Source organism: Chinchilla lanigera, unplaced genomic scaffold (genome assembly GCF_000276665.1).
Source record: "Chinchilla lanigera isolate Chin_1 unplaced genomic scaffold, ChiLan1.0 scaffold00023, whole genome shotgun sequence".
Lineage (NCBI taxonomy): Eukaryota > Metazoa > Chordata > Mammalia > Rodentia > Chinchillidae > Chinchilla > Chinchilla lanigera.
The window spans coordinates 8,828,385-8,855,328 of NW_004955424.1; the positions used below are offsets into that span (position 1 = coordinate 8,828,385).

A 26,944-nucleotide genomic window follows, 5' to 3' on the forward strand; every position below is an offset into this window, starting at 1 on the left:
CGTGTATCATCTCTTCTTCATTATAGAAATTATATTTGGGGATTCTAATAAACCTTAATCAGAGTAAACATTTATTATTAATAAAATAGCACTACAGTGAGTGGCAAGGCACAATGCTAACTTAATGTGCCTCCAAAACTCACTTCTGTATCAGGAAATAAAGCCAAAATGGCATTATCTTACTTGAGTTATTTCTCCTGTTTGATGGAAAAGGAAGATCATTTTATGATGATTGTAATATTAATGAGTCCACTGGAAATTTCATGAGGTTAAACTGAAGAGAACTGGTGAACTACTTTGTTAGATTGTGACATCTGTTGATCAGTTATCATACTGTTTTTGAACTCTTATGGTACATAAAAGTTGTTTCTCAGGTTATTTATTATTTATTTATTTATTTGTCGTTTTGAGACAGGGTCTCGCTCTGCAGTTCAGGCTGGCCTTGAGCTCACTTTGTAGCCCAGGCTGATCTCAAACTCTCAATGATCCTCCTGCCTCAGCCTCCTGAGTGTTGGGATTACAGGCATAAGCCACCACACCCAGCAAAATTTTTTTCTAAACCTTTCAGCCAATATTTGTTCTTGGATTTGATAGTTTAAGAGGGAGGTAATGATTGAGTAAATCTGGAATGAAGACTGCGCATTGATTTTAAAAGTTCCTTTAGTGGTTATCATAAGAAAATGATTAGGATACCCTTGTTTATCTTAAATTCTTTTTTTTTTTTTTTTTGTTTTTCTCCGGTACTGGGAACTGAACTCATGACCTTGAGCTTGCCAGGCAGGCGCTTTTGCCGCTGAGCTAAATCCCCAGCCCCTATCTTAAATTCTTCATTTAACAAGACTTCTTCACACAACAGTAAGTGATAATGCTTCCTATAACTGATAATTTCACTTGTCTTTTGATGCATTAATGAATTTAGTCTCTTTTTCAGATAGAATTTAGTCTGTATTTTGAGAGTTTCTTACAGATAGTATGCTCTTCTATCATACTTAATTCTTCAGTGTATCATGTATAACTGGAAATTTAAGAAATTCCAAAAGATTTTGTAAAAGATGCAAGATTTTTAAAAAACCTATTTTAGATGGGCATAATACAATCTTATCCCGTAGTCAGTCCTAAAGTAGCACTGTAACCATGAAAAGCCAACAGTGTGTGTCCTTTGGGATCTGAATCAGTCATGTTGTATAGAAGCGCTATCAAAGAGGGAAACTTCTCTCATTACATTACTGTTAATTTATTTTTAAGTTTTTGTCTTCACTTTAATAAAGTACAAATCTAAAAATCTTTTCAAATACAGAATGAATTTGCTTCTAGGAAGTGTACAGCCAATCTTGTTCGAAGAAGAACCTCAAGGTACAAAATGGATCACTCTCAAAAATACCCAGATTTAGTTCATCCTTTTGCTTCATGGTGTAGAAAAGAACTAAATGAGAAATAGATTGCATATGAGAAACATCTTTAACAATCATCCTTCTCAAAGCTCTTTGTAGTTTTTTTTTTTTCTTTCCCCTACTGCTCACATTTCAGATAATATCCAAATATAAGTTCAGGAGCATCACCGGTGTGCAATGAAACGGGGTGACCAGATCTCTGTAAGTGAAATAAATGACATCACTTTAAATTTTAACCTTCTGTAGACCTACCTTGGTCAAAGAATCCGTTCTTTGTATTATGATATAGAACTCATAAAGGGGAGCAATTTCCTTTCAATAACATAAATCAGAGAAGGAGCTTCTACAAGCCTCCTTCTGCTGTGGAAAATGCAGGAAGAAAACTTTGTTGTCGATGAAAAGACACCCCCTCAAAAAAAAAAGCAGGTTTCCTAAATCTCAAATACTAGACTTTGACTACTTCATGGAGCTGAGATGAAATTTAGGCACAGGGAATTCTCTCTCTGGTCCTTGGCACAGGCCTTACCTCAGTAAACAGAAAGAGAATGAGGGCATGTGTGCTCAGCCTTTGTCATTATACACCCCAACTCAGAGCTAGGGATGTGGAAAACACCCCTTCATCAAACTCATGTTCCACACTGAGGCAGAGAATTTATTCCCAACACAATGTTGGGCATCTTTCTATACCCATATGAGAAAAGCAATACCTAGGGCACGGATAATTAAGAAAAAGTGCGAGTGAGGGATGCCCAGCTTATGGCAAAGAAAGTGCTTAAAACGAAACTTATACAGGAGGCTGATGTGGTGGCAAGGAACAAAACCCAATCTGAAATACTTCACTTGTCTAAAATAAATGCGTTCTTATATAAACTATCCATGCCGAAAAATGAAGAAAATATTGTGGAGAAAATGTCTTATTTTAAAATTTTATTACTGTAATTTCAAAAGTAAAATACATATCACAAAGAAAATTGCTGACATGGGGGTGATGGCTGTTTGAGAGTCTGAGACAAGAGGATCAGAAATTTGAGACCAGTCTATGCAATGTAGCAAGAACCTTTCTCAAAAAAAAAAAAAATAAAAAAGAATTAGGGATATGGCTCAGTGACAGAAGACTTGCTTACCATGCGTGAGCCTCAGGTTTAATGTCCAGTATCACAAACACATATCCCGGGGCTGGGGATTTAGCTCAGTGGCAAAAAGCGCCTGCCTGGCAAGCGCAAGGTCGTGAGTTCGGTTCCCGGTACCAGAGAAAAACAAAAAAAAAAAACAAAAAAAAAAACAAACACATATCCCGTACCACAAACACACACACACACAAATATGTTATCACATATTTCATTACTAATAATGTAAAAATGTTATAATAAGATTGATAGGAAAAAATGAGCCTTTTACCCCTCCAACACCAGAAATTAGTTACATAAATATCATTTAATACCAATGTATTTTAGAAATATAAATTAAAGTAATGCTATATAATTTTATTTTCTTAACAACAGAGAACATGTTGGTCTGGGCTGATGCTCTATATCAAATTTAGGGCTTTTTACCTACTGGAGAAGTGCTGGACCACATGGGTGCATGCCCAGTCCATGTGTCAATATTATTCTTGAAGGACGAACCTGCCTGCCCATTCCAGTGTGGGCCAAAAGGAGCTGACCCCCAAATATCTCTTTAACTAGGGAAGCATTTCAATTGTTAAAATATCTTAGGAAGAAAAATTATGAGTAGAACAATTTTTTCTGACTAAAAAGAGGCTCTTAACATGAGGTAAAACAATTGCTAAGAAAAGTACTCCTGTATCTAAAGTCAAATGAAAAAACTGGAAATATAGTTTTAATGTAATACGTAAAAAAAACCAAACGCTTGTTTTAAATTACATACATAAAAACGGATGACCATGTTTTCCTTTCCAGGAAGTTCATTAAATTAGTAACAAACAACAGTAACACAAACAGTATGACTAAAATGCTGGCATTCTCAAGTATGTAATCTGGCTATGTCCTACCATGACCATTATCCTGACATGTCAGCTTGATCGGGTTAGGAAATGCCTGAGAGATTCCTAAAGTTTACTCATGGGAGTGTCTGGGTGCCAAAGGAATCCTTACTCGTAATGGAGACATCCTGAGCCTGCCCTAACTGCTTGCATTCCTGTCAGCACCATGGGTTTCTGATCTCGAACTAGATTCTCCAGTGACACTGATTACAGCATTCTGGATCTTCTCTGACACGCACTTCCCAACCTTTCCAAACTCCTCCTGCAAACTACTTCCGAAGATTTCTAAACCGTTATGACAGGTACAGCGACAACAACCACCGCAATTCTCTGGTACCAAATTTCCTATATTAGCTTCCTATTTTATTATACAATACTGGACACATACCAACTTGAAAGAAAAGAGGTTCATTTCGCTCACTGTCACAGAGGATTCATTCTATGGTTGGCTAGGTCCAAAGGAGAAACATCAGGGTGGAAATGTGTGATGGAGTTAAACTGCTCAGTTAGCAATAGCCTGGACACAAAGCAGAACCGGAAAGGGCAAGAATCCATATATAGTACTGCAGGACTAGAAACCATGGATGTTACACTCTGGCACAAAATCTGTCTATATTTTGTCCAAGTCCTGAAACTTTGAAGGAGAGAGAGATTAAAGGCAGTTGACAAAGTAAGCTGACAGAAGAAATCTAAAGACACCCTAACATTCAGCCTGTGCCAGGAGTATTGGTGCCTGCTTTTAGCCAGATGTGTAGTAAGATAACAGGGGAAAAGTAAAGCAGACAAATTTGTGATTGTTGCATTTCCCTTTGTAAGTAGCATAGGAGCATCATGCCAGGAGGAAGGATGAACTTGCTATATTGTCTTTACTTGGAGATGAAATATGGTTCAAGGGGATGTGTTTGGCTGTGAAAATGACAAAGTGTAGGTTGTGACCACTGTCCTGATAGGTCAACCTCTTTGGATTAAATCTCTCAGCAGATTAGCAAAGGATGTTCTGGGTGTCTCTGCGTGGATCAGGGAGGCGCGGCCTTGGGTCTAGTCCCTTGCCTGTTTCTCTCTGACACCGTTTCCCTGCTCTGCTTCCCAGCCGCCAGGATCTGAGTAGTTCAACTGCAACCACCCCTCTCTCATCATGTTTCTTGGATTCAGCTAACCACGGGGTGAATCCTCTGTGATTGTGAACTAAATTTAACCTCTTCCCCTTAAAATTGTTAGGGGTACATGTGTCACACCAAAGGGAAAGTCATACACAGAGAAATAAAATGTTTTAATTCAACTGGAGTCATTCTACCGTCATCAATTTTCATTCTGATTATGTAAATATCCTACATAATAAAATATTTAAACCTTAATTAGAGGCAACACTTGGGTTAAATGGGGAAAATCATCAGATATGAACTATTTATTGCAATTTTTCAGTTGTAAATATATGTGTTGATAGACTCTAAATCCTGTGTATGTTACCCACTGCTACTGACTGAATTCTTTCTCAGTGTCATTTCCCCTGTTGCCATAGCTGCTGCTAAGAAAATGCGTTTTTCTAAAAGATTTATAAACAATGATTGCAATGATTTTAGCACTTTGTAGTGAAATACAATACCTAATGCCTCTGAGAAGAATATAAATCCAAACACCAGGGAGCCATTCAGGTCACACTTGAGTCTTGTTACAAGTAGGGCAGGAAAAGTGTCTCAGTGGTATCCATTAATGTACACTCTCCTGCCCACTCAGAAGATAAATTCCGTGTAGTTAGGATCTGAAAACATATATAAGACTGTCTTTAAGCTTTGTATCTGCTTGTGTTACTGCAAAATCTTGTCAAACACCAAAAAGTTGCTATTTATTAGCCTTTCCTTTTTTGCTATTGTTTATTTCTAAAATTTTTGTAGCTCTCAAATTAAATTATATAATGTATAAAAGCACCTTTCACAAATGCATGCATTCTTACTATCTTTGAAAGTACATAGGTTCCAATTTTTATTTGAAAATGAAAAAGATATTTATAGTTGAAAAGGTGACTTTAAATACAGTTTGCAATATAAGAGAAGTAGCAATACTAAAAGCTATTTCACTCCATATTTTTTTTTTACAAAACTAGCCACTTCATATTAACTACATATTTGATTGTTTTTCCACATCTACATATGTATACCATCTAAGTTGGAAAATGCACCATCTAAAAACACATAAAACAAAAGCCAAGAAAAATACTAAGATAACACATTGTGTATAATCTAGAGGTTAAAAATATTTCTGGCCTTTATATGTACATGCATAAATTCATACACACACAAGTGCTATATACATTTGCAAAACACATACACACCATGTGACTAGTATGGGACATGACAGAGTGAAAAAAAAAGACATGACTTTGACCTTAAGAGTTCAAAGTCAACGTGGGTAGCATCCTGATATCACATCTCAAAAAAGAAAAAATAGGAAGTTTTCTTTGGTTATTTTAAAGTCATGACTTCCTCCATCTTTTGACTCATTTACATTGTTCCTTGAGAAAATTTCTCAGTTTCATATTTAATGATAGATTTTTCATATTGGATTTCTTTTTCATAAAAGTTTTCTTTTTCATATTTAGATTCAATAATGTTCAATACTGTTCAGTGTTTTCTCCTTTCAGTCCCTAAGGGATTCTGGGTTGACAGAAGCGCCAACATCGTAAAACATCACAATCTCATCATGAGTTTTCAGGTTTTACTATGAATAAAAGAAACTGTCTAGCACCATAGGCTCCCACCCACATCATCAATTAATGCTTTGACCATAACCCATTATACAGATTTAGTCACATGGTCTTCTATTATTGCCAGTAACAGAGTAAAGTTTCCTGTCATGTGTCTGAATAGTGGAAAAAGGGATAGAATTAAGCACTAGAAGGAAAAACTCAGAATGTTCTTCCACAAAATATTTATTGTCTTCTATCTCTTTTATGCATTCATATTTTTCTTCTCTTCAGATTCTCAAACTCTCAAATCATATATATAATATCAATTGGACACTATCAGTAGTTTCCATAATAACACTGATATTTTAATATTAAGAAATAGATGTGCACCTCCATCCCTGATTTCCTATTAAATGGATGTTGGAAAAATGGTGCATTTATCCACTTACCAGGCTTTAATGGGTTGATCCATATATTAATTCCAGTCCTAGACAAACACACTGTGTCTAAAAGTTACATATTTTGAAAATCTCTTGATTATTATATGTATTCATTTAGAACATACTGATTTGTCAATGAATTTTCACTCTGCAGCTGGATACAATGGCCTGCCCCTGCAGCCCAACTATGCAGAAGGATCACTTGACCCTAAGAGTTCAAAGTCAACCTGGGTAGCATCCTGATATCGCATCTCAAAAAAGAAAAAATAGGAAGTTTTCTTTGGTTGTTATTTTATAGTCATGACTTCCTCCATCTTTTGACTCATTTATATTGTTTCTTGAGAAAATTTCTCAAATTCATATTTAATGATAGATTTTTCATGGTGATTCTACTTTTTTAATGTCATGTTTTACTATTGGTTTCCATAGAAATTTGACAAGAAAAATAATCAAGTATATGAATTCAATTTATTGTCTTTATAGAAAATTAAAATAAATTTCTTGGAAAGTATGGTATATTTCAAAAGTCTGCTGAACTTGAGATCAGGTCATAGTTTCCAATCTTACTATAAATTAGTCTTATGTTTGAGAGAGATAATCTAATACTGTCTCTCAAAATAGAGACAATACAGGTCTGGTTAAGACTTATTAAATGGAAGAATATAGATATATTTGACATGGTCCATCATATTGCATGGTTACACAACATAATCAAACATATTGGCTTATTTTTCTCTTCACAAACAGTGTATCCTCTCTTATTAAGATTTCTAAACTCCTTTCTTCTTATCTGAAAACCGGAAGCATACAGAGTCCATACTAAATATTTGCATATGAATATTGATGTTACTTTTAAACCTTTGATTTTCACTGACAATGTTTAAATTAATATCATTAGAAGTAAGGCTCACTTATGCAAATACAAGAAAAATTTGTGACCTCTTAGAATTTGAATTATTTTTGAAGTAAGAAGATATATAATGTAGTATTCAAGGAACATATACTTTAAATCAATACTAAAATCTTTGTTGATTTTTGTTATTTCAATTATTTTAATAATCTTTATTTGAGAATGCATTCTTCTATTTTTTTCTCAGAAGACTGCACTTTTGATGTTAAGTCACTTTGAAGTCTGTCTAAAAGTTTGTTAACCCAAGTATGTTCTCTACTGGTATGCTAAAACTCCTTTTTGCCTTTCTTTTTCTCTTTCTTTCTTTTTCTTTTTTCTTTCTTTCTTTTTCTTTCTTTCTTTCTTTCTTTCTTTCTTTCTTTCTTTCTTTCTTTCTTTCTTTTCTTCCTTCCTTCTTTCCTTTTTTCTTTCTTTCCTTCTTTATCCTTTTTTCTTTTAGTACTGGGTATTGAACCCAAGGCCTTTGCACTGAGCAGCATTTACTAGTTCTTTTCTATTATTTTTTCTTTTGATATCGGGTCTCACTAACTCACTAAAGTACATAGCCTGGTGTTTAACTTACAATCCTCCTACTTCAGCCTCCCAGAGTGCTGAGATTGCAGGTATATACCTCTGCACATAGGTGAAACCTGTTTTTTAATAGCACTGTAACTTCCCCCATGTTTCCACTGTATAATAAATATTCCAATTTTTCAGGCATTATAAGCATGTATGGCAGATACCAAATATCACCCATGCACTGGAAACACAGTTAGGGATAACTGTTCCTAACATACTCAATTGGATAGAACATAAAAAAAGAGGCAAGTAGCTGAAGTAATAGCCAATTTTATGAAGTTTGTCTCCAATAAGATTGAAAGATACCTGAACTGGAAGATCACAGGGACTCAAGAGATATAAATATGTCAGGGAACAGATGCAGCTAAGAAAAACACACATTTCAAAACTCTAAATAATTTAGTATGGCTAGAGCTTTAGATAGTAATGAAACTGTAGGGACGGAAAGAAAGAAAAGAAGGTAGAATGCAAATGGATTCTAATGTTGGAGCTTGAATTTAAAGGCATTGAGAACACTACATTCAATTACTGAAAGAAAGTTAACAGGATAAGCAGGATATCGTGACTAAGCAGGTTGTACCTCCACAGTTGCAGCTATTATATATTAGGGTCTACATTAGTGAGGAACCGACATTTTGTACCTAACATGTCAAAGGAATCACAGTTTACTATTTTCCTTCATTCCTTTATATGCCTTATTCATTTACACACTGGTTTAGTCTATAAAATATTTGATTATTTGCAAAGTTTATTTTTTGTGTGATTTTCCTCTGAGAAAGTAGAGGTAACTTAACCAGGAGAGAGGGGCCAAGAAAAAGGACAAAGTAAAATTATACTGAGAGGTAAGGAAATGAAAACAAGATAAATAACGGGTGATACTTTGTATTAAACGGATTCTACTTTGGAGGTTTTAAACATTGAAATGTTTTATATTAAAAATAACTGAGACAAAATCTTATTGCATAATCCTTGAATACAAGATTCAGTCACCCTGCCAACTTTGGAAGCAGGAATAAATGTGTGAATATAAACTTAGAATCCAAATCATCATTAGTAACCCAGCTTGTACTCCAAATAACAATGCCTAAAAATACAACATGCCTTCTCGATACCACATGTGCTATTATTGACATGAGGTAAAATAATATATCTTATTGTCACCTGTGTGTTATGAAGGCCCTGATAAATGTAAATATTGATCAAGGTCATGATGATAGCTGCAGGGATTACAGTAATCATGTAGCACATAAGTTAAGTATGGATGTCACAAGTGTAAAGTTGCAGTTATGAAGTGTTTAATCTTTCTTATTTTGTATGAATGCCTAAATTAGGGTAAGAGAAAAGGAAAGGAGTAAATGAAGAAAGGAAGCAAAAAGATGTGTACACTGCTATAACCGTGTGAACTCCTTTCACAAAGGGCAAGGTCCAATTAACGCACACAGCATTGTTTTTAATAAAAGGATATAGCCAAATGTATAGACCTACAGTATGTTTTAAAGAACCACAAATGTTACACTATATGCATATTTGTAAATCAGTAAATAAGTCTTTATTCTGTAAATATTTTAAGTAGAAAGCTATTTTCCATTTTCTTGATAAACAGTTCATTAAGTGATCCATTGATCTTTCCCAGTACTTAAAGATAATAGTTTTATAGCATTATTCTTGAAGTTCTACCCTGGCTGTAACCATAGAGGAGAAAAATGATTGCAGCACTTCTAGGTTCATAAAGCCTAGGAATTTTGAACACAGGATAATCACAAAGAATTTAAACCAATAGTAGTATTTGTGCCCTAAAAATTAAGTAGAGATCGTTTCATTTCTTTCTACAATTTAAATTTTTTAATGTGAACATTTGGTAGAGATACATTTTGTTTCTCTGTGAGTAGTTATTTTCTCCCTGTATACTTACTGATTTCCATGTATAGTATAAAAATATTGCAATAGTATGTTTACATATTAGAAACATTACTTTGAAAAATGATAAGATATTTAAATTATTATGTTTTACCTTTCCTATGTATGAGGAATATTTATACTTTAAGAGGCATTAACTTTTTACATCTTTTCATAATTTTTCATTATTCCTGCAGATAGGTCAATTTTTCTTACATTTTTCTTTTTGTAAAATTTACCCATCTATTCTCTCATTAACCAAATTTACTTCTACTTGTTCTAAAACAAGTTTCTTTCCCATACTATTATCCTGAAACATTGTATTTATTTTTTACTGTCTCTAAACTAATATAATTCCATTGTTTTGTTTTCACTATTGGTCCTTTCAATGTCTCTTTTATAAATACATCATTTCACCTAATTTTTGAAATTAGCTTATTTGCTCTAAATTTTACTTATGATTCATAAGGGCCTGTTCTAGTGTCATGTAATTGATATGTTAATTTTCTGTTTCCATTTAAAAACTGGTCATCAGACATATCTGTTTTTTTATCACTTTTATTTTTGTTTTTCTACACATAAGGAAAATGTTGTTCTGGTTTGCTGTCTTTATTTTCCTAGAAGGAATGCTCTGACAAAAGTTTCATCTATTGATCTATTATGATTTTATTTTGTTTTTTGTATATCTATGTTTTATATTAAAAATAACTTGAAATACTCCATACATGATGAGATCATTGAAATGTGATTGAAAACTATGAAGCTTCTGATGAATATTAAATTTCACAAATTGTTATAGTATAAAACAATTACCATTCAGCCAGCTCAAAATACTCCTTAATTCGTACAGACTGATCCTGTCCTTTTTATGATTTTCTGAAGCAATTCTGGAAGTCATTTTTCCTGTGTGTCTGTAGTTGTGCTGTTGTGCATGCCTCAATGTCCTGAATTCTTTCAAAATATTTACTTTTTATTGTCATTAAGACTTTAAGGAAGAGTTGAATGGTGTGCAATGCTAGATCCAGTGAAAAATTTCAATAAGCAGCACATTATTTTTATGACCCTGTCTTTTCTTCAGCTGGTTCTGGACTGCAGCATTCACATTGCATTTTATCACACTTCATGGAGACACTCACAAAGAACTGCTTCAAAAAGTGACAAGAATAAGTTGCAGAGAGTGAATATCTGGAAGGGGATTCATGACTATGTGCCTTTTAATATAATAAATATTTTTAATTTAAACATTCCCTACATATTTAGATCATACCTCATACAGATATAGAACTAAGCGTGTGTGTGTGTGTAATTTAAAATTTCAAAGTAGTAGGTGAGTAGATGTAAAGAACTTCAGCCTTATAATAGCTTTTCCCTATAATTCTCCTGTATTAAAGTGATATTACTGTCTTCCTTCATCACTTGGTTTTCTACATTCTAAAATGATACAGCCTGAAGCAAGTGAGTCATAGAATGAGCTAGACTTCTCCCTGGTTTCTACCATCTCTTCCTCTTTATCATGTCTTATGTAACCTGCATGTGCTTACCTGTGCAGGGAGGGTCTCCTGGGGCTTTATTTTGGGCCGATAGCCTGAAGAGACTGTTACTTTTGATCTCTTCCATATTCTTTTCTCATTTCTGGAAAGAGAAAAAGTGCTGATAAGACTGAGCTGAAAAGGCAATTTATTCTGCTAAGCTAGTGAAAGGAAAGGGATAATTTAATAGCTGACTTTGTTTTAATTCTGAGAACAGATTGTCTAGGGTTCATAAAGCATTTTCCTGTCTTGTTATAAAGCAAATCTAAGATATTAAATAAGGTGAATTTGAATGTTTTCCTTCAAGTAGTCCATAATGTTGTATAAAAGTCTAGGGTCTTTTTTTCTTTAAAAACATAAAAATACCTAGATATTTCTTTGATTATTGTTTTTCCCATTGTTACTTAGTGATGTCACTGGGTGCATCTATCAAAATACTAATTTAAAGTCAAATCTGTCTTCTCAGTTTCTGCCCTTTGTCTTAAAATTTCACTGTGTAGTTTCTCCAATGTGAACTTTTTGTTGTAATAGCATTTTGGGTTTCTTTATATATGCAATTTTGATGGTGGTTTATAATGAAGAAAAACTGCCAATTAAGAAAAAGTCATTTATGTTTTACAATGCTAAAATAACAGATGGGTAAAGGCCAAATGTTAGTTAATTTATAGCATATTTTAATCAACTAGGCCAATTTTCTGACATGGTTGACATTTTAAATATTTTAATTATATTAAGAAAATATTAATTACTGAATATATCAAATAAGGTGCATTTTTAAAATAAAGATCAGAACACTGCCAATGTAAGTTTTGACTGATTTGTACTTTATATCTTTAAAGACATAGTTTCATTTTATCTTAGTTATTCTCTGAAGAGTGATGAATAAAATCTTAACCTGTCCCAAAACCTAAATTTTAACCTTTGTACCCTACCAAAGTTTACAAGATTGAAACAATTTTTCTGATAATTCCGCACCATTGTTTCAACCTTACAATTGACAGGAATCATAAAACTTTGCCATATACTTCTAAATTTATCAGATTATAATAGTCTCATCAGCGATGTTCAATGCAGTTCATCATGCTATGAAATAAAAATGTCCACAATTATGCATAAGGAAATGTCATTTACATTTGATGAATGTATTTAGCCTTATTATTTTGATTGTATAAATTATTTATTTATTTATTTATTTATTTATTTATTTTTGTACCGGTACTCATACTCATGACCTCAGGCTTGCCAAGCAAGCACTTATACCACTGAGCTAAATCCCTGGACCACATTTTTATCTTAAAGAGGAAAAAAAACAATAAAATAATAACAATGAAGATGGAAAAAAAAATAACCGAAAACAATAAAAATTATACAGAATTCAAATCAAGATGATAGAAATTAACAGTGGTTGTTAGATTGCATATTGTTATCCTCAACAAAGCTGCTCAGATTACCAGATGTAAGAATGCAAGATTGATCAAACAATTAAAGACTATAATAAGTAAAAAAAAACCAGAAATGATGCAGAGCTTTATTAAACAAGATGGTAGGAATTCAACAGTGGTTGCTATATGGCATATTGTTGTCTTCAAGTTAGTTGTTCTGATTACCATATATAAGCATGAGAAATTGGTCAAGAAAAAAAATTTAAGCATTAACTCTTCCTTTTGATAGACCAATATTGCTTTATGGAAAAGAACAGTTAATATGTAATTGTTTGTTCAGTCTTACGTGCCTATGTCTGGTAAATTAGGTAATCACTTTGAAGATAGCAATATGTAATATAATAACCATTGTTAATTTCCTATCACCTTGTTTCAAAATTCTGAATCATTTTTATGTTGTTTTATTTATGTCTTTGTTTTTGTTATTTTACTTTTATTCTTTTCTCTTTAAAATTAAAAAAAGATAAAATATATATGTATATGCAAGGATAGCTGGGGTAAGTGTATTGCTGATTTATAAACATTTCATGTTAATTTTTTTAGGTTTACTTCATTTTAAAAATCTTACCAAACATTCTAGATTATCCTATTGTATATTATAAAGATAGAGACAAATTTCACTGGTAAAATTTAAAACAATGCCTTGGTTCTTCTATTTTATTTTATATTATAAGCATCTATATTTAATATTTTTTCTCATGATATCTTTAATATTAACTTGCAAATAACTGTTTATTCTATTATATTTTTATGATTTTTATTGACTGTATATATCTTCTATTTTGTTCTGCAACAGCATTACATTTGCATAGTTGTAATCATACTCAGCAACTACTAAAACTTGAGACATTTCCTTTTTCTAGAATTTAAAAATACCCCCATTGCTTTTGTAAGAGACTTTGTACTATAATGCTCTCAGATTGATATTGGGTCTATTTCTTCTGCAGTAAACTAAAAAGGAAAACCACAAAATGTTATTAAAGTAGAAGTTTGCCACCCAGTTTTGAAGATATCAAAGATGTACATCATTTGACCTTTAGTTAGCTAAATACTCTGAGCCTCCGGGAATACTGGCTATGCAGCAGCATTAAGTATTATTCTCCTTATCTTCATCATCTAAGTGTAATCTTTAAACTACTTAAGATTCACCTCTCCCTGTTCGACACTTTCTTTAATACCTCTATAATTGTAAAGAGGGCTTTGATGAGTATATTAAGGTTTCCCCAGCTTCTGAGTGAATTGCCTGTTTAATGGTAGATAAGCAGACTTCAAGAACCGTTGAGATTGTCAACAGCTAACTTCCTCTGATTTCCTCAATTTCTGATTTCTTTAAAATACGCCTTTCCTTACCACGGAGGGATAATGCAAGCAGGCATTATGTTAAGGTAGGAGGAATACAGACCAGGTTAGGAGATGTAAATTGCATTTTTAACTCTGTCATTAACTCCCAGCAAAATCTTGAGAAAATTACTGAAATCACCTGCAGAAGAGACAAACAACACAGAAATCATTTGATGTAGAAATATTACGATTATTCAAGAATATCTTTAATATACTTACTCATCTTTTCAATGACTCATCGACCTATACTAATGATAAATATGTTTTCTGACCAGTGGAATTTTAAACCTAGTTTTAAAATAATCTCTTGCTATATTTAAGGGAAAGATATTAGATTTTTAAAAGCAAGGCATTATACATTTGAAATAAGATGTAATTTTCTTTAAATTATATATATATATATATATATATATATATTTGTACTTATTGTATGTGCTACCACCTAATTATGACTAATATCAAATGAGCATTACTGAGGGGCAGTAAATATGCTATGTGAAATCCTACCAGAAGACCACTACTCATATCTGCAATCACAGGCGTTTGCCCTTCCTATGAAAAACGCACCCTGACAAAACATTTCGACTATAAGCACCTGTTACACTTTAACTCCCAAGAGGGCGTGGGCTTCACTTGTTTGACAAACAAGTTAAAACAACAACGCAGGGGCTCGGGTTTAGCTCAGCGGCACAGCGCCTGCCTGGCAAGCGCGACGTCGTGAGTTTGATTCCCGGTAAGGGAATAAAAACAAAAAACAACAACACAGTTTTGAAATCCATCTAAGGGATCTAAAACAATTATTTTTTGATGTGCAGATGACCACACTGAACAATGTACTCTCTTAAACACAGTATAAACTAAATATCTTGATAATTTGCAGTGTGAATGATATTCATCAAATGTCTTATTTTTAATTACTTTACATAGCATGTCAAATGCCTGAGAAGTGACATAGTCTAAGTTTTCAAGCTTTCCTTACACATATTAAGGTTTCCCTGGCATCTGAGTGAATTGCCGGTTTAGTAGTAGACAAGCAGACTTCAAGGGCTGTTGAGATGGTCAACATCCAACTTCCTTTGATTTCCTCATTTTCTGATTTCTTTAAAATACACTTTTCTTCACCACTGAGAAATTGTAGAAACAGGGGTTATGTTAAGGTAGGAGGAATGCAGTCCAGGTTAGGAGAATAGGGAAACCTTTCTGTGCTCTGTATGTGTGTGTATATGTGTGTGTGTGTGTGTGTGTGTGTGTGTGTGCTTTTGTTTTGTTTTGTTCTGTTTTGTTTTGTTTTAGTGAGTTTTTTTTCATGTTTTTCTTCCCACATTCACTCAAGTCAGGGTTTTATCTCACCCGGTTGCATGAACCTTCCAACTCTTGAAAAATTCAAGGTATTTGATTTAAGGTAAATGACATTTTCTTTGTTTTTCTTTCTTTTTTATTTCCTTTGAGAAGTTAGCAATTAGTGATAGTTGAAAATTGACAGTACTATTATTATAGGAAGCACAAATAAGATCAATCATTTCTTTCTACAGAAAGGCTGACCCAAGTAAAAAATTGACATGTACAATCTCTTATGCCAACCCTACTAATTTTAAATATACTTCTACTATTTTCCTAAGAAATATACTGCTATTTAAGACACCATAGCTCATTTTTCTTCAATACAGTAGATATTTGGAGACAGCAAGCAATAATGAAGTAGTGACTAGCCTCATATACCTACTGATTCTTCTTCTAATAATTCAATTAATCATGGATCAAAAACATTTGAAAGTAAACTGAATCAATAATGAACACATACAGTATTTTTTCTAACTGTTATTCTCTAAAAGTTAAAGTGTATCAATTATTCATATGTTATATATCATGAGTTAAGTATTATGAGTATTTTAAAGATGATTTAAATTACATGTGCATAGATTATCTGCAAATACTACAGCATTTTATGTGAGGGACTTGAGTATCTGCAGACTTTGGTATATATGTGACTTATTGGAATTATATCCTCATGAATACCAAGGTACAGTGGTATTCCTCCAGTCAAAGCTCCAGGAAGGTACTAAGCCTAGAAACTATAAGTTCTGGAAACATTATTTGTGTCCAGAAATCATGAAAAGTAGTAGGAGGCAAAGCAAATAAGAATGAAATTTGCTAGGCTGTCAGCTTCTTGTAAACATTCACAGTGCTTTATTTTACAAGAAGCACTAGGTTCAGTTTCTGGAATGTAACAATATATTGAATAGAGGGAACCCGGTCAAACATTAGCCAAATGAGATTAATATTGATTTCAGATGAAATTCTTGAACCAATTAGAAACAAACTTATTAGTGAGTACCTGAAAGACGGAACCGATACCACTCATCTTCAATAAGAGTTCACAAAGACTAAGTCGTGTCAGACTAATTCAATTTTTCTTTATAAGTGTTAGTAGCTTAATAGATCAAGAGATATTAGTGAGGCTGTAGACAGATCTGAATTTCAGTGAGGCATTTGACAAGTTTTCTGATGTTTTATTTTTTGACAAGAGAATTAAAATGAGCTGGATTTGGGAGTAATTTCTGCTTAGGGACACGTTTATGGTAATGTGTAAATAATTTCAAAATATTAAAATAATAATTATAAGTATGTACAAGTCACTGCTACGTATGTTACTGGTTTGGGCTACCATTCTTAATCCTCATAGTCTATAATAAATTATGCACTTGACAAGTTTTCTGATGTTTTATTTTTTGACAAGAGAATTAAAATGAGCTGGATTTGGGAGTAATTTCTGCTTAGGGACACGTTTATGGTAATGTGTAAATAATTTCAAAATATTAAAATAATAATTATAACTATGTACAAGTCACTGCTACGTATGTTACTGGTTTGGGCTACCATTCTTAATCCTCATAGTCTATAATAAATTATGCACTGCTCTGAGGTTAGAAAACTAAGGCAAAATTATTCAAATATCTTATAGTAGGTCATGCGGACAGTAATTGGTGAAGCACAATTTGAACTCATTAACTTTAACTTGAAAATCACACCTTGAAACAGTGTGTTACACCATTTTGACTTATTCTTTACCCTTAGGTATTTTAATTAAGTACAGCAAAGAAGATAGAAATGGCACATTTATCACTCGGCATCATGTGATGTAGCAGAAAGTTCTCTAGCTGACATAACTTACACCAGAGTTAGCCCCTGCAGTTTTTTTACAACTATTGTAACAAAGTAAGAGATGTGCTGGCTTAAAGCAACAAAAATTTATTACTTTACAGTTCTGTAGGCTTCAAGTCTAACACAAATCTTTGTGGACTAAAAACAAAGTGGGAACAAGTCTGTATTTCCTCTGGAGACCTCGGGGGTGAGTCTGTTTTGTCAGCTTTTCTAGCTTGTACTGGCTGTCCACAGTCCTTGGTTGATTGCTTCACCCCATCTCCAAACAAGGTATGTGATGTTTCCATGTCTTTCTTCCATAGTCACATCATCCTCTAACTTTCCTATTGCTCCCTTCCAGGTGTGTAATTACTATTATATCAGGCACACCCCAATAATCCAGGATTATATTCCTATTAAGGGTCCAGTGGTTAACACACTTAATTCCATCTACAAAGTTAATTTTCTGTTTCCATGTAACCCGGCATAGGCACAGGGACTAGGGTTTGACATATTAACATCTCTAAGTGGAGAGGTAGCTTGTCTTCCGAGGTCCTTACAATCCAGTTTTTATTTTATAGCCACTGTACATTTTCCACTCAGGCACCAGTTTTCCCCCTCACATAGCCATGTGCTTAAACTTATTAGTGTAACTCCTGGCTTAGTAAATCCCAAATAAAACCTTGTGTTCTGCATTGTCACCATACAGATAATGATATATAACCAACTTTGTATTTTATAAGAGGCTTAGATATCTATAAGTTAAAAACTATTTAAATTGAATGATCAATATGTGAGAGGTCGCTATATCCCTCTACTTTGGTATATATTAAAATTTTCCATAATGTAAGTATAAAAATAGACTCAACAGTTTTACTACACTCTATAATCATATCCATAGAAAGAGAACAATCTAATATGTAAAGAAATATGTGCAAAGTTAATAAAATTATAATATATGGCACAATATAAGAGAGCAAGTTGTTCCATAGTATTATAATGATCAAACGTCATTTCAACTGTAACATATTCTTTTGAGAACCACCATGGAAAAAGAATGCATACAAACTGGAAAACTTTCATTATGATAATAGCTAAAATGATGCATAAAGAACAATATACATTAATTTGATTGAAGAAATAGTGTTTAACTTGTATAAAAACAACAATAAAGCTAAGAAATTATTAAATATTTTCAGAATCATCATGGTAAAAAGGTAGTTTTTTTCCTAGCCTCTGATAGAATGAATATGTAGTAAGTCTCTGGAAAGAGTCTTCAAACCCTATAATAATAAGATTGGTCCAAAGATGAAAGGAACTTCTTTACTAATGTACAGTGAGTTTAATACCTATAAATAGGGTGAATACAGGAGTTTGTTCAATTTAAAATGTTTACAGTTTCTTCTAACTTGAAGTTCTTAAAATTTGATAATGAATAAAGCCTTGGTTTTTTCAGGTAGCAATAATCTGTAAAACTGTGCATTATCCTATGCTTGGTTTGGGCTTCCAAAGTCAACATTGCATAGTATTACTACAGTGAATTATTTATGCAAGTGAAATCTTATTGTTATGGACCAACCAAGAATGGGAATACTATATATGATTTTCCACTAGGTCCTCTAAAAAGTACTCAAAGGTACTGAAATATCAAGCTTATGAAGGTGGTCACAATGGGAAAATCCAATACTTGCAAAATGCTGATAAGCCAGAAACCAACAAAGTCCATAGGACATGTATTATATTCTAATCTACCCTCTGAAATTGGGTAAGGTAAGATGTTATGGATAGGATACCTATATCTCCCACACATGTCTTTGTCCTTCCCTTTATAAAATGCCCTATTTGACTCTCTCTAGAGATGCCCTAGAATTTAGAATATGATGATGATGAGGATGATGCCAATTCATTCCATATACCTTTTGGGAAATATCAGTTTTAAAAAATACATTTTTTCAAGTGATATTTGTTCTCCATCACCATTAAATTCAGGCAGTTTTAGTTTCTCCTCTATAATTCCCAATCTGCTAGATGTCAGATGTGCCAAGTTCCTGTTCCTTGAATATCTAAGAATGAACTCTAAGGAACAAAGAATTTTAAGAGTAGGAAAGGCTTGTTAAGAGAAAGCTCTTGGGAGATGGGAGGGATACTACAAAGAGTGAGCACTAAGGCTCCTAGTCAAGGGTAATTTATACAGCAAAGCCACAACATGGCTCCAATATGGATCAGACTACAATCAAGCTATAGGATTACAAGTATAGCTCCTTAGCTAATATTGACCCAATGGGGAAATGAGCCACATACCAAGAATACATGGAAAGATCAAAGGAATTCTTGGGAAAAGAGGAGATTATTGATCTAGATGTTCTGGTCACTCACATTTGTGCATTTGAGGCCTATCTGGGCCCATAGGACCAGATGGTGCTAATTACAGTATAACTTCAAATTCCTCTTTGTCTCTCGGCAGGGATGCAGGTCTTGCTCTTGCTTCTTCATCCTGAGGCTTGACTCTCTTCTAATGGCTCTCTAGCATCAATTCTGATGTCTTTATTTTTTGTGCTGACTTCCTTGAGGGCCTCGTCCCTCTCCGACTGTATATTAATTTCTATTGACCTTAGCTATAAGTAATAATAAGATGTTTGATGAATGAAAAGCACAGTTTTGGAGTGTCAGTCAAGCATGCACAGATATACATGTGTAATTTTTAAGCTCTTTCCAGCTGTTATATACAATGTTACACGCAAAGATGTCATTCTAAAATTATAATTGGTTTTAAGCAAATTTTTGTATAAATTTAACAGATAAATTTATAGATCAGATAAATTTAATCTTTTGGTCTTTATGTGAACTGTTGAGGAAAAAAAATAAAAGGAATCTTGAAGACACTGAAAGCCATCTCCGCTGACATTGCTGATTAAAGGTACCCAAGGATAAAGAGGTGCTAGACAGGAAGAAAATGTGGCTTTGAAATGAGGCTTCTAATTATAAGGTTGGTGTTCTTTTCACTATGCCACGGGAACTTTTGAAGTAAGATACCACATCTTTCCAACATGATAACTAGCTTTCAGTGTGACTTTGAGGAAGTCATTCTTTTGAGAGTGAGGAGGGAAAGAAAGAGGGAGAGAGGAAGGAAGAGAGAGAGAGAGAAAGAGAGAGAGAGAGAATGAGTCAGAATGAGAAAGAGAGAAAGGGACAGAGATAGAGGGAGAAAAAATACTCCCGTGAACCCTAGCAAATAAATTTGATTTATTTTTCTTATGGAACTAATCAGGGCTGGAATTAATCTGAAATGAATAGCTTCAGTTTTCTCATCTTTGGTGTGCTATATAGAGCTACTTTAAAAGTACTCAGTGACATTTTAGAGTAAATATGACAAGCAAATGTAAATGTAATTACACAAGTCATATATGGTGTGAGTCATTTGTAAAGTTCACCACAAATGAGCTATACTGCACAGAATCCATTTATCACTTAAGAAAATGAGATCATCTGCTTTTACATATGAGGAGAGAAACTTAACAGTGCACGGAGCTCCACTGAAGCCAGAAGCTGTCCAAATTACCATTCTCCAGTGACTTGAGTTAAAATAATCTAACTATTAGACTATTCCCCATTCCCTCCTTTCTTGATGAATGCTGATTGAGCAAATGACTAGAAAATATGAAGAACATAAGCATAACATTAATATTTTGGATGGTTCCAAGGGTATTTCAATACCAGAGAGATAGATAATTGTGCTGTTGAAATCTTTAGAATTTTACCTCTATAGTGCACATTTTGGTAACATATAAATTTTTATTTTCTTTCTGATAATGTGCAGTTAGCAGTTCTTTTTGATGTGACAGAGTAGACAAGTGGAAAGAGAAACATTAAACTTAGAATAAAGTGAAGTATTCTCCATTGCTCTGTAGAGGTACTAAACATTGAAAAGAGCAAATCTGTATTCTCAGAAAGTACGCTGTCTCTCCCACTGTCAATAACTACCTGAAATTGGTTTGGAAGATAACGGTTTTCAAAAAGTGGAAGTACAAAACAATAAGATATGTGACATATTACAGAAAATTATTTCAGAATGAACACATGGTATTGTTCCTTCTGCCCACATATTCTCGGTAGCTGCAAGTCACTGACCTTGCCTGGTACACTTTAAAGATTGAACATTTGAAAGCATAGAATACTGATGAAAGATACAGGGCCAGTATCCAAAGAACTAAGCAAAAAGATGGTGGATAAATGATGACACACACTTTGCCCTCTTTTCCTAGACTCAAATTTGGCTTCCAGATTATCTGTGTTTGGGGTTGTTAAGAACCCTCTTACTCTGTATCAGAGAAAATTTTTCTACCTCCTGAATGCTAGAAGGCAAAGTTTGCCTCAAGTTCCGTGTTTGCTCTTGCTGCTGAGATTTTTTTTCTCCTTATCACTCTGGCAGCTAGGGTTGGAATAGTTATTTCTCGAGACAATACTTACTATCAAAATACTCCTTCTTTCGTTCATTCCTTCCTTTGTTCCTCCCTTTTTATCTTCTGCCTATCATGCATTTCTTTCTTCCTTTCTCTCTCTCCCCCCACTCTCTTTCTTTCATGCTTTTTGGATACTGTATCTTTGTACAGTGCAATGTTTTACTGAGACTCTGAAATAGCCAAGTTGCTGTTCTTTGTTGTTATTTTGTTTGTTGGCAGAGTTAAAAACAGTTTTGTTTATAGTGGTTGGAATTATTTAACGATAAGGCTAGAGAATATAGAATTTGAATTCAATAAATTTATCTCAGAGATCAATAGTTGAGGGTAGATTTAAGGTAATGTGCTTATTTTGGCCTCTCTCCCTTATGTTCAGGTCAGTTAAATTTTTCTTACCTGATGAAATTTTCTTACCTGTGATATTTCCTAATTAACATCTAAGTTTCATGAATTAGTTCTGTCCTGAAGCTTTAAGAGTAGGGAACTTGCCATCTGAACTTTGTAGAGAGTTCATTGGAAAGCTCAGCTCACTGCAAAAGTTAAGTACATATAGACAACATTTCCCCACCCAAAGCTCTGAAATCTCATTGATGTGTTCATCTAGCTCTTATCCATTTATCTATCTCATTGACTCAGTATTACAACCTCATGGGTCCAGGAGATCTTTAACACCTTCATTTAATAGCTATGTACAAGGTAGGCTACTACTGGTACTCAACACAGGGAAAGTTAGCATAAGGAAGAAAACAGTGGATGTATAAAGACCTGTGGTCTACTACAGACCTGTGGGAAGCCAGCCAAGAGCTACACTAGATTTAAAGTACATCACTTCTCTACATAAAGTCCTGTAGTTGGAACTGATTTGTGTGCCCCTAATTTTATCTGTGGAACATTTTTGCATAATCATGTATACTACAGAAAAATTTTCTATGTGTTATATTTGTAATTCTAATTAAAAATGTTTAATGAGCTTCTATTGTTTGTATTAGGCTATAATTGATTCTAGAAAAATAAATACAAAAATATTCATTTAACACCAACTTTGCAAGAAGTTGGTCATTTTCTTGGAGGGAAGAGAGTGAAATATTAAGAGTACCAACACTGTTTTATAGCGTCTTGATACAGCTTGAAAAGTTATTTTAAAAAATCTCAGAAATAAAAAATAATGTAAAACAGTTCAATGGGTCATAAACATAGGGCAAAGACAAGAGGTGTGACAGTTTAAAGCAAACAAATTATTTATCATCAGCCAGAGGCGCTTGTCCATAAATTAAGATGACTGTAAGTGGCCAAGGCAAATATTTTCTTTTCCTTTGATGAGTAATCTTTTTTTCTCTTTTTTCCTCTTTAAGACTTAAACTTGAACTTTAGATATCAAGTGTTTTCTATCATGGGATTCCAGTGCTTTGCACACAAATGCCTATCTGTGTGTCCTAGTGAGCTACACCATATGTTACACTTCACAGAATACTCATGGTGAAGTGAAGGTGACCCTGGCCCATTCAGCACCACTGGATCCTTTATTTACTCTTCTACAAGCTCTGTCAAGCTAATGTTCTAAACTTTTACTGGAGCTTCGATCTAAAGATAGTTCTAAGTTGACTCTTCTGTGGTTAGTTATACACCCATTTAAAATTAGACACAAGGACTTTCAAGAAAGTTGTAAATGAATCATGTAATAAAATCTAAAATCTGTCAATTTATTTTAATATATCAAAAATCCTTACAACTATTCTTTTATGATGTTGTCACTGTTGCCTTGCTGGAAATTGAACCATTGGCCTCATGAATGCTGGGTGAGTGCTTCACAGCTGAGCTGCATCCTCAGCCCAAAAACCACAAATTCAATGCAATGAAATAATATATCTTTCAAGACTTTTTTGTTGCTTCCTACTTTTAAATTAATTTTTTATTAATTGTTATTACTGACCAAATAGCTATCTTGTAATCTTTAAATACTCTATGGAAAATAAGCCAAAGAGTTATAAAATATTCCTCATTGCAAACTGGAAGTAATTTTGTTAATCCTTAAACTAAATAATTCTCCTCAATGCAAAATATGTCTAGTAAAATGAGCAGATTTGTCATTCAAGTATATGACCTTGATTGCACCTGTTTTCCCCATGTTCCTCTGCAGTCTGAGATACTTTCCCACAAGTCCGCATACACTAAGAAGCTGAAGCTGCATTTAAAATCATGAAATCAATGCTACAAACCTTGGGTTCCCTCTCATCTTAATGCTTATCAATCTTTTTTTGTTTGCTTGTTTGTTTTTTGATTTTCTTCTGGTACCAGGAATCGAACTCACAACCTTGTGCTTGCCAGGCAGGTGCTGTGCCACTGAGCTAAATCTGTAGCCCCTCAGCAATCTTTTTTGTGATAAATTGTTTTTTATCTTAATATGTATAATCGACAACAGAACAGTCTCTTGCTTGGTTGCCAAAAGGCTTCATATTGTATCCATGTGTGTGTTTGCCTTTGAGTGAGTATGTGTGTGCACATATGAGAGCAGGAGAGAGAGAGACAGAGAGAGAGAGGGGGGGAGGGAGAGAGAGAGGGAGGGAAGGAGGGAGGGATAAATAATAAGAGTGTGAGGGCTTTAGAAGTATAGTATTTGTCATTATTTGCCTAGTGACCATAGATGTTTGTAGATCAGTCATCTTAATTATTCTGTGGAAGTGTTACACCATACTTTTAGGACAGACTCCAGAAATATTTTGTGGAGGTTATGTCATAAAAATTCTTTATTTATTGAAATAGGTAAGAAATATCCCTGCTAAGTAAGAGGAAAATGCTGGTACAATGTTGGCTACCTAGTTTCCATAATCAGTTGTACACAATAAATGTATAATAAGCAATTTAAGAAATCTCACAAGTTTTATCTGTTTCTAGATGCCTTTACATGTTAAAAGAAAAACAAGATATTGGTCTTTTATTTTATGCCCAAAGAGAAAGTATTAAATTTGAAGGTACCTTTGGGTGTTTATCACATTTAAATATTTTAAAAATCTAGAACTGATTCCCACGATATTTTGAATTTTCTTCTTGTTCTAATTACAGTTTCCTAAATAATAACTTCCATTTATAGTGTACATAAATCCCTGGCTTATTTTTCGAAAATGTCATCAACATAGGTTTGAACATCAGCTTATACATTTCCGAGTGTTAAATTCATACAAAATATAAATAGAATGTTAGTGAATAAATTTTCTATGATACTGATTATAACATTAAGGTAATATGTAAAGTCCTTATGTTCACTGCATGAGAAAATCTAAACTGCGAAATCAAACAGATATGCTGAAAAATTATTAGACTTGTATTTAATTTATTCAGTTTTCCCATTAATAGCATTATCTATTTAATATATCCATTACATATCCTCAGTGTTAATTTAGACAGAAAAAAATGTAGCAGCTTCAAAAGGAAATCTTCCATTAAATTAAGGATACTGACTTTAATGGATGTCTCAGACAGACATGGAAATTAACAGGATGAAAAAACAAGTTGATTAAATGTTGCCCCATTAACATTTGTTATGCTATATGGAATGAAAATACTGAGATGGAATTTACTAAAAAAAATACTGTTATTGGTATCCCTTTGTACTCCAAAACACACAACTTTAAAATAAATCATAGAATCATGTATAAAATACAGTTCTTCACAATTCAGAATAAATATATATCTTGCCCTTAATCTTAATAACTTTGCTGTCATAGTCAAGGCATTAGAAATGGTTGACAAGAACATTTATTTAATGACCTCCTTGCAAAGAATCTCTCTCCTTCTTAAGCACAGTGGGTTGCTACCACTTCTCTCCCTCCTTTTCCTTCTCTCCATACCCTGCTTCTTCACAAATAGGCATTATGTGTCTATTATCTTGCTTAGAATTCTTTTTTAATGATTCATACTTTGAACTTTAAAATCTTTCCATTTTCCAAGACATCCTCATTAAAGTGCCAGTATGCCTGAATCATCAACTCATAACTCTATGGAAGTCACAGGTAGCAAGGAGTACCCAGCAAAATCCATAGAATTACTCCCCAGTTCTATGTGGTATGCCATGTGTTGTTAAGAGAATGAAGGAAATGGAAATGTTACCAAGAAAATGGTAACTATAGTTATTAACAACAGGGAAGGGACAGATAGAGAAGCAAAAAGAAGTGGAACATGAGCCAACTTAAACGAGGACTAAAAATCAACTAGGCAGAAAACCATAGATATTCTGATCAAATGAATACAGCAAGTACAACAGCTACACGATTTTAAACACGATATAATCAAAGAAGTTTAAATAAATTCTTACATGTAAATTTCCTGTGTCTTTGAAGTAAGTATTCTTGGCTCCCGGTGTATGGAGACATGTTTGGGTGAGATGAAAAAATGAATGAGTAAGCAATGACTGGATGATAAGACAGTTTTAAGCCTGTTTTAAAGGATTTGATCATTAACCCAAAGGACGTAGTAGCTAAAAATGGAAGGATAAACAAATGGATAATCAGATTGAGGTTATTGTGAATTCAGCCTAAGGGCAGCCTGGCAAATAAATTACAGGAGAAGGAGAAGAAATCAGCAGGACCTTTCAGAATGACACAGCATAGAAATTCCATTCTCCCAGCTACACCTCTTCTAGCTACTTTCCTCAAAGGCATAGTACGGCAATACATGCACGCCCATGGTTATAGCAGCACAACTCACAAGAGCTAAAGAAAGAGCCTGTATATCCATCAACAGCTGAGTACTACACTGCCTAACAGAAAGATAAATTTCAGTCATTTTTAGGAAATTGATGCACATTGAGACCACAATTCTAAGAGAAATACATCAGACCGAGAATGTTAAATATCACATTGTTGTGTTTATATGAGAATCCAAGAGTAAATAAATTAAAGAGCAAAATAAAAGACAGATAATAGGAAACAGGAAGTTAGATCTTTTGGAAATGGAAAGGAGATGTAAAGATGAAGGGGCAGGGGAGGGATGAAAGTGGAAAGGACTAAAATGTACATGCGTGTGTGTCAACTTCCCAGGATGAGTATATTCATTTTGTAGTACAAATAAATACTGAATAAAAATAAATAAAAGAAGGAAGGAAAGGAAAGGAAAGGAAAGGAAAGGAAAGGAAAGGAAAGGAAAGGAAAGGAAAGGAAA

General features: G+C 33.6%; 1 protein-coding gene and 1 long non-coding RNA gene across 2 annotated transcripts in view; one reads left to right on the forward strand and one right to left on the reverse strand.

Moving 5' to 3' along the window:
- Lrrtm4 (leucine rich repeat transmembrane neuronal 4) overlaps positions 1-26,944 on the forward strand; it is a 670,466-nt gene that overhangs the window by 221,725 nt on the left and 421,797 nt on the right. The window lies entirely within an intron of this gene.
- LOC102014465 lies at positions 1,282-19,855 on the reverse strand. Its single transcript, XR_261047.1, has 5 exons — positions 19,710-19,855; positions 14,202-14,331; positions 11,422-11,512; positions 4,997-5,152; positions 1,282-1,590 (listed from the first exon to the last, which is right to left on the reverse strand). It is a non-coding gene; the product is annotated as an uncharacterized LOC102014465 (long non-coding RNA).